The following is an 8,005-nucleotide window of genomic DNA, read 5'->3' as shown; positions in this document are numbered from 1 at the left end:
TAAATGTTCTTTAATTTTACACAGATCATCAATCACCAAAGGGGAAAAAAGGAAGTAATATTCACTGAGGGACTACCATACTGCTTTCTCCAGTGCTCATGATGCAGTCAACCTTTCCAGTGGGAATTAATCCCAGAATCTTACTCTTCTGGAGGACTCTCCAGCTTTGAGAACTTATACATATTACAATTACCTTCATATACAATTACCTTTACTTCAAATAAAAGACTTATTAACACAAGTTCTCATAAAAGAATGAAAGATCCTATTCACTTGGAAGTCATGAATAGGACTTTCCTTCTACTATTTGCTACAAAAATATCTATGAAGCAGGAACGCGGGTATACCTGTGGCAGATTCATTTCGATATTTGGCAAAACTAATACAATATTGTAAAGTTTAAAAATAAAAAACAGACAAAAAAAAAAGAATGAATTTGGGTTCTTTGTTATGCAACAACATGCTGATGACTTCATATGCCCCTGTCACAGGAAATAGGAAGGATATCTGGGACATGCTGGAAAAGCAGAGAAGCATCTGAATTATGTGACCCGCAAGAGAAGATCTAAACAACTTCCCTAAGCAAATTCATTCCAAATTATACATAATACAGGAAAGTGCTGATTTCTATATCTATGCCTTTCAACTCTTGGCATTTCTCTCTTTTGCTTGGAAACCACACCGAATTCCTATCTTTCAAAATAAAACAACAATAACAACAAGAAAACACCAGTGGCTATTCTTGTTGGAGGAGTGGATAGAAAATGACTCCAGAAGTAGGGAAATGAAGTAGAAAAAGAAAATAGAGGAAACTGTGTTAGTGTGTTTCCAAGGCCTAAGTCAAGAGAAGGCTTCCTCTAAGCGTCCCTCTTTGGAGCCAATCTGTACTTCAACACTAGATGGCACCATTGACTAATATCATCTCAGCAAGAGACACGTTGGTTCACATTCCAGTTCATCATGGAATTGGGAACCTTCCCCAAAGTTGCTTCCCACCACTTCTGCTTTTGGCTGCAACCATCTAGGCTAGGCTTTGAAGGAATCTAAAGAGCATCTTGCTGCAAAAAATTGGGTCAAGTTGCCACATCTTCACCCCTGCTGTACTCTATGATAAAGTTTTCTCTGCCCTTCAGATAGTTCATGCTTTGATTTTCCTCACTACTGATACCACTCCTGGTTTCTTTAAGGACCATATCCAATGAAGGGCTGGTAAATGTGTAACAACCAAGTCTCTAAAAAAGAGGAGGAAGGGTATTGATTTGTGGCCTTTGCCAATTTCCCTGGTGTAAATACTCCCAACACAGCTGATTTCAAGGCCAACATGAATTGGGAAAAGATGCACATTAGCACGGCATTACATAGTATTACCCAAATATGGATACAATAGATAAAAATAACCTCAAGAAAACAGATGATAGTAAATTGTAGTAAAATCATTAAGCTACAGTGCATAGTGAGCATTTATTACCCCTTTTCAGATATCATTTATTTCTTTGTAAATTTATACAATTTACCTACTGCATTAGAATATCTAGGAATCTGTGTTTTTAAGAAATTGGTAGTTTCTGCATATATGCAAGTTAGACAACCTTTATTTAATGTAGATAAAACTACTAATTTTTTGCCTTACCATCAGCACTCTGTGGATTAGTCCTTTCCCAACTTAAGATCTTTTCTCATACTTATGTATCTATTAAAATCCACAAAGCATCGTCCTTCTCTGCAACATAGCACCAGTATCTACCTCTATCTATATGCTACAGATAGTGTCTGATCAGTGATAATCTGGCTTAACTTTTAATCAGAATAACCAATCAACATCCTCAGTTCATCTATTATCCCCTCTGCTTCATTTTCAACCCTGGCTTTATCCCCTCAGCAGATAAGACTCTGGGACTGTATCCTATACTTGAAAGTTGCTAAGAGAGTCAAACTTAAAAGTTCTCACCACAATGCAAACTTAAACGGTCACAACAACAACAAAATGGGAACTCCGTGAGGTGATGGATGTCAATGAACCTCACTGTGGAAATCATTTTACGACATGTACATGAATCATCGCATTGTACACCTTAAACTAACACATTATGTCAATTATATCTCAATAAAGCTGGGGAAAAATATACTTAACCTGGGGCTCCCCTATACCTCAAGGCAGACAGATGATGCCTCAGGGATCTGTGCCCTTGTTCAAGAGTAGGGATGGGATAAAAGCCAAAGTTGAATGCATGAGCTACTCCTCCCCGACCCCATATGCCCCATGTTTTAACCAACGTGAACCAATCACAAGAGTTGGCAAACAACCATGACTATAAAAACCAAAGTTCGAGGATGAAATACATTCCATCCCAGGAGGAAAGAATGCTTCTACACCCACAACTCACCAAGGGCCAGATGCTCATGAGGGAGGCATCACTTAGGTGGGAGATGTGCCCCTTGAACCAACCCCAGTGGGAGTCCTGGAACAGCAGAGCCTGTCCTCCAGACGTACTCACTGCTGTACTGGCATCGTCTACCCTACTGCTCACCCTGTAATTATACAGAAAACGAACCCAAAATTGTCCTTGAGAGTCTGGACAAGACTTGTGCCAACTCTTGCCCAAATAAGAACAAATGACAACCCCAAGACAGAGCACCATTGCAGGCTCAGCCAGATCCAAGGCCTCTGAGGCCATCGGTGCCACCTGGGCAGTGATGTCAGGCCATGGACTCAGGGTGGGTATTGAAAGGACTCCCACTCCCCAGTATTTTCTTTCCCCAAGAAAAGGAAGGAGAGTGATGCTGGTACCTTTCTGCCTTTACCCCTAGTTAGTGTGATTGTTTTTGAACTACATGCCAAGGCTCTCTCATTATTAAAAATAAGGACCATGGACTTCCCTGGTCCAGGGATTGGGACTCCCCACTGCCACTGTAGGGGGCACAGGTTCAATCCCTGGTTAGGGAACTAAGATCCACACATGCTGTGCAGTGCAGCCAAAAAAAAAGAAAAGACAAAAAATCATGGCCACATTCAGGACCTGGGACGTGGAAGACATGCTAAGCCAAGACTATTTCACCTGAGCTAGGATAGTGTGTTAGTTATCTACTGCTGCATAACAAATTACCATAAACTTTAGCTGCTGAAAACAATATACATTAGTTCTCACAGTTTCTGTCAGAAGCCCAGGCACAGCCTAGCTGGGTCCGCTGCTCACCGACACTCACAGGTGGCAATCAAGGTGTCGGCCATGCTGCTGCTGTCTCAAGGTTCCAGGAGTATGCGGCTGCTGGCAGGATTTAGTTCCTCATAGGCTGTCGGACGAGGGCCTCGGTTCCTCACTGGCTACTGACACCAAGAGGCCCTCGGTCCCTTGCCATGTGGGCCTCACCACCATGGCAGTTTGCTTCATCCGAGTACACAAGCCAAGGGAATTCCCTGGTGGTCCAGTGGCTAAGACTCCACACTCCCAATGCAGGGGGCTTGGGATCAATCCCTGGTTGGGGAACTAGATCCCACATGCTACAACTAAAGATTCTGCACGCTGCAACAAAGATCGAAGATACTGTGTGTCTCAACTAAGACCCGGCACAGTCAAGTAAGTAAATAAATACATACATACCTTTTTTTCAAAAGAAAATTACACAAGCCAAGAAAGCAATGGAGAGTCAGTAAGCAAGAAGCAGGTCCCAATCTTTGGTAATTTAATCACAGAAGAGAGCGCCCATCGCCTTTGCAATATTCTGTTTGTTAGAAGCAAGTCTCTAGACCACTCCCACTCAAGGAGAAGGAATGATACCACAAGGTGTCCATATCAGGAGGGGGTCATGGGGGGCACTTAAGAGGCCTGTCCCCTACAGATAAAAAAAATTAGAATTCACCAGGGTAACCCACAATTGACTACAATAGGGTTTTCATTTTAAATTTCAGTGCCTAATGAAAACTTTAGAATAAAGATGTTAATAGAAAATGCAGAAACAAGACACCCCTCTTGTTTATAAGCAGGACTACCTATTGCCCCCCAGTGGCTTTGGAGATGACAAACCAAAACAAAATAAAGCCCCTAGAGTTAGGAACCAAGTCGATGCTCTTCAGCGATAAGGTGCAAAATCATGGCTGATTAGCAAAAATCAGTTCTGTTTTGAGAGATGCTGGTGAACCTAGAGTCTGTCATAACAGAGTGAAGTAAAGTCAGAAAGAGAAAAACAAATATCACATATGAATGCATATATATGGAATCTAGAAAATGGTACTGATGAACCTATTATGTGCAGGACGGAAATAGACACCCAGACTTGTGGACACAGCAGGGGGAGGGAAGGGGGGGACAAACTGAGAGAGCGGCACTGACATACACACTATCGTGTGCAAAGCAGCTAGCTGGCGGGAAGCTGCTGTGTAACAGGGAGCTCAGCTCGGCGCTCCACGATGACCTGGAAGAGCAGGATAGGGGAGAGGCTCAGCAGGGAAGGGATATGTGTATACATACAGCAGACTCACACTGCTGTACAGCAGAAACCAACATGACATTGTAACAATGTCCTCCAATTAAAAAAATAAACAGGAAAAAAGTCCTGACATACACGTATTATTATTTATCCTTCCTCCCTCCCGAGACTGTACTAAAACGAGAGCGAATGAATGTCAAAGATTTCCTATTTTCCCCTTGCCAACTGACCCAATTTGAGAGGCAGCAAATGAGAGGTGGACAAGGGAATTCGACACATTTCTGGAAGGAGGAAATTAGGAGTACTGACCAAGCAGCAGGAGCCCCAGCCTAGAATTCACACAGCAGGAGCTAAGCCAACAAGGGTTCTGAGCTGGGAAAGGTTCAGGCTTAAGATCGGAGTTAGTGCCACGGGGGTAAACACAGCAGCTTAGTGGAAAGTCAATATAATAGAACAGCCAAGCCTTCGTGGGGACCTCTTTGCACAGCTGCAAGCTGCCTGCAGGCAGACCTATCAAAGGACAGGAAGTTAACTGAGACAGCAGATGAAGCGCTTCTTCTCCTTCTCCAGACTCGCTGAAACAACTGTGAAGAACGCTTTATGAAAAGTCTTAATCCACAAGGGCAGAGAGAACATCAGAGGATTCAACAATGGGCAAGGTCGTTTAACAAAGAGTTTGGACGTGGAGGAGTGTAACTAACCAAGGAGAAATCTTAACCTCAGACACAGGGAGATGCAGACAGGAAATGAGTGAGTCCTCAGAGACTCAGTACTGAGGGGCAGCAGGAAGGCAGGAAGAAAGTTGAAAACTGGGGTATGTCAAAGTTTCTACACAGAAGAGTGGGTCCCCGCCCCCGAAGCCCTGTACAGTTTGGCTCCCTCCACTCTGCTGGCTGCAGGGACTCGAGCCAGAGGAGAAGGCCAGAGGGAACGAAAAGGTCAGTGGTCAGGACTCCGAGAATCCTGGCTCCTTCCTGCTTCTTACTCCCAGGAAGCCTATAGGCAGGCCACCTGACTCAGGTATAGTCTCCCACTCAGGTGAGGTGCAGAGGACTCATCTCTGGAGAAACTGATCACCCCCCAGAAAACAATGACACTTAAGGCTCCATGAGAGTCCACTAGCTACCTACTGCCCTTACAGCGAAGACCTTCAGGCAAGAGACCACTCATGAGTGTCTTTCTCAGAAATGCGGAGCCAAAATTTCTCAGTAGGGAGCTGTTTTCTTCCTCCTCCTCCATCTGCACTCATTCTTTCCTGTCTGATGGTTTTGCAGCTGCCACGTCCTGTCCTGCTGGCCATCCATTCTGCAGCCTCGTCTTTGAATGGCAGTTTGGGGCCCTAGCCTAGAGTAACCTGGGTTACTGTCACAGATCCAGGCCACAACCAGTGGGATGGTTTGGCTTAAGGGGTTTTCCTCCTTGGGCCTCCATCTTTCTCAAAGCCATATCAGGTACACAACTGGTGCCCACCCCCCATCTATTCTGGAGCATACTTAGATCCTTTACTCCACAGCAGCTGAACTCTCAGCGATCACTGCCAGGCTGTAGGTGCAGCAGACCCAAACGGTTCCATCTTGCCCGACATTCTGTATTTTTGTTTTATTTATAACCCATGAACTTATTTATCTTGTTTCTGAGCCAGCCTTTTCTCTCTTTTTTATATTTTGTGTCCTCTCTTTTTTTTATGGTTGTGGAGCCAAGAAGCTGATCAAGTCATGAGTTCATGGTACCATTTTGATGGAACCCCCACATTTTGATTTCTAGTACTATTTTACACCAAAAAGAACCAGGGCTCAGTGGAGGAGTTGATTTTGTGTTTGGGCAAAAACAAAAAAGAGTTGGGATTCGATGTCACAGAGACCATCAAGGACATCTGGAGAGGTGAAAGAGAGTCAAGGTGAAGGGGCCAAAATTGTAACAAGCATCAAAAAGAAAACAATGATCACTGTCACTGGGATCGACTGAGTTGGAGCGAGGCCCTGAGTCCAGGATGATGTTCAGAAGGTACAAATAACAGATAGCATGCCAAAGATAAATCACATGCACCTGAGTCAGCTGATAGGTGCTTGATTCGCAGCATGGACCACAGGAAAGTGAGTTTGTGACTGTGGAACTTGAACCAACCTCAGAATCAGAGCGTCCTGGAGAAAAAGATTCATGGGGCAGACTGCTGAGAACTGAGTAGAGGTAATAATTCTGAGCGCTGACTCAATTTTCTTCCCCAAGATGAAACTGGGGCCTTGTTGCTAAGTTTAGCTCAAGACCAAGAACAGCCTGATGTTTATAAGCGTTCCCCTGAATGGAAGCACATAGATCTTTAGTGTAAGTTTTTCTAGAAGGTTGCCGTGAGCCCTGATATAGAAGGACAGTGGGGGAGCAACAGCTGAGCTTTCCAAATCCAGTGAGGTCTTACTTATGTAAAGTCTTGAGCCCCACTAAGGACTTTGGGTGACAGAGTCAGATCTGTTCTTCACTTCCAAAATAATTTTGCAGCTTTGGCTAATTTTATCAGGGACTTATTACAGCATGTAGAGGTGGGGACCCTTCCTGACTGTCTAATTTAACTTGAAACACTTCAGAGTAAGAAAAAAAAATGAGGATATAATAAAAGCAAAGATCAATAATTAGAAACCCTAGGGTTAAAGAGCTGTATGAAGAATACATATTTGTATTGCATTATACCATTTAGTTCCCGAGTAAACAGCATTTATATCATTATAGTAATATTAACATTTTTCTTGCTTTTCAGTTTTCTAAATAAACCTTTAGAAAAAGTAGAGCATTATGGTTACAGAATAGAACATAAATGTTTAAAAACAAACAAACAAAAAACTTTGATCATGTAAAAGTAAGAGCGAAGATGCCCAGAGTTAGGAGATGGAAACGTGAAAGGACTGGAAGAACAGACAGGGGAGTTCACAGATCCAGTTCCCAGAGTGGCGTGGCAAGGGGTCCTGTCCACCACTAAGGCTGTTAAAACAAGAACCTTTTTGAAGGGCAACTGAGTAGAATTTGCTGGGATTTTAAAGTCTATCTGGAAGGATCCAAAAGAAACCAGCAACAATAGTTGCCTCCAGATGGTGATCAGAATGCCTGAGGAACAAAAGAAGGGGGCTTTCACTGTGAACCCTTCCTATCCTGGAATTTTAAACCTTTTTAAAATTTTTACTCAGTAGTCCAACTCTAGGACTGCTGCCTCCCAGAAAAGCAGCATCGGTGCACAAGACCTGGCCGAGAGGCTTCACCAGCAAACTGCTGGACACAAATGCAGTGCCCATTAGGACAAAGGTGGGTGTGTTACAGAACAACCACAACATGGAGTATCACACACTACAGAATTCACTGGACCTAGGCTGACGAACACAGAAAGGTGTCCCTACTATCTCATTTAATGAGATGAGTTGCTTAACATGTGTAAGATCTCATTTTTAATATACTTTTAAATTATATGTACATATGATTTATATACATAAAATAGTCTGGAAGGACAGCAAACTGAACAGCAGCTACTTCGGGAGATAGGAAAGGGGAGAACAATTTTGACTAGGGATGTTTTAATTTGAATTTATTATGAGACGTC

The sequence above is a fragment of the Bos javanicus genome, chromosome 18, assembly GCF_032452875.1.
Source record: "Bos javanicus breed banteng chromosome 18, ARS-OSU_banteng_1.0, whole genome shotgun sequence".
In the NCBI taxonomy this organism is placed as follows: Eukaryota; Metazoa; Chordata; class Mammalia; order Artiodactyla; family Bovidae; genus Bos; species Bos javanicus.
This window is presented reverse-complemented; position numbering follows the sequence as displayed.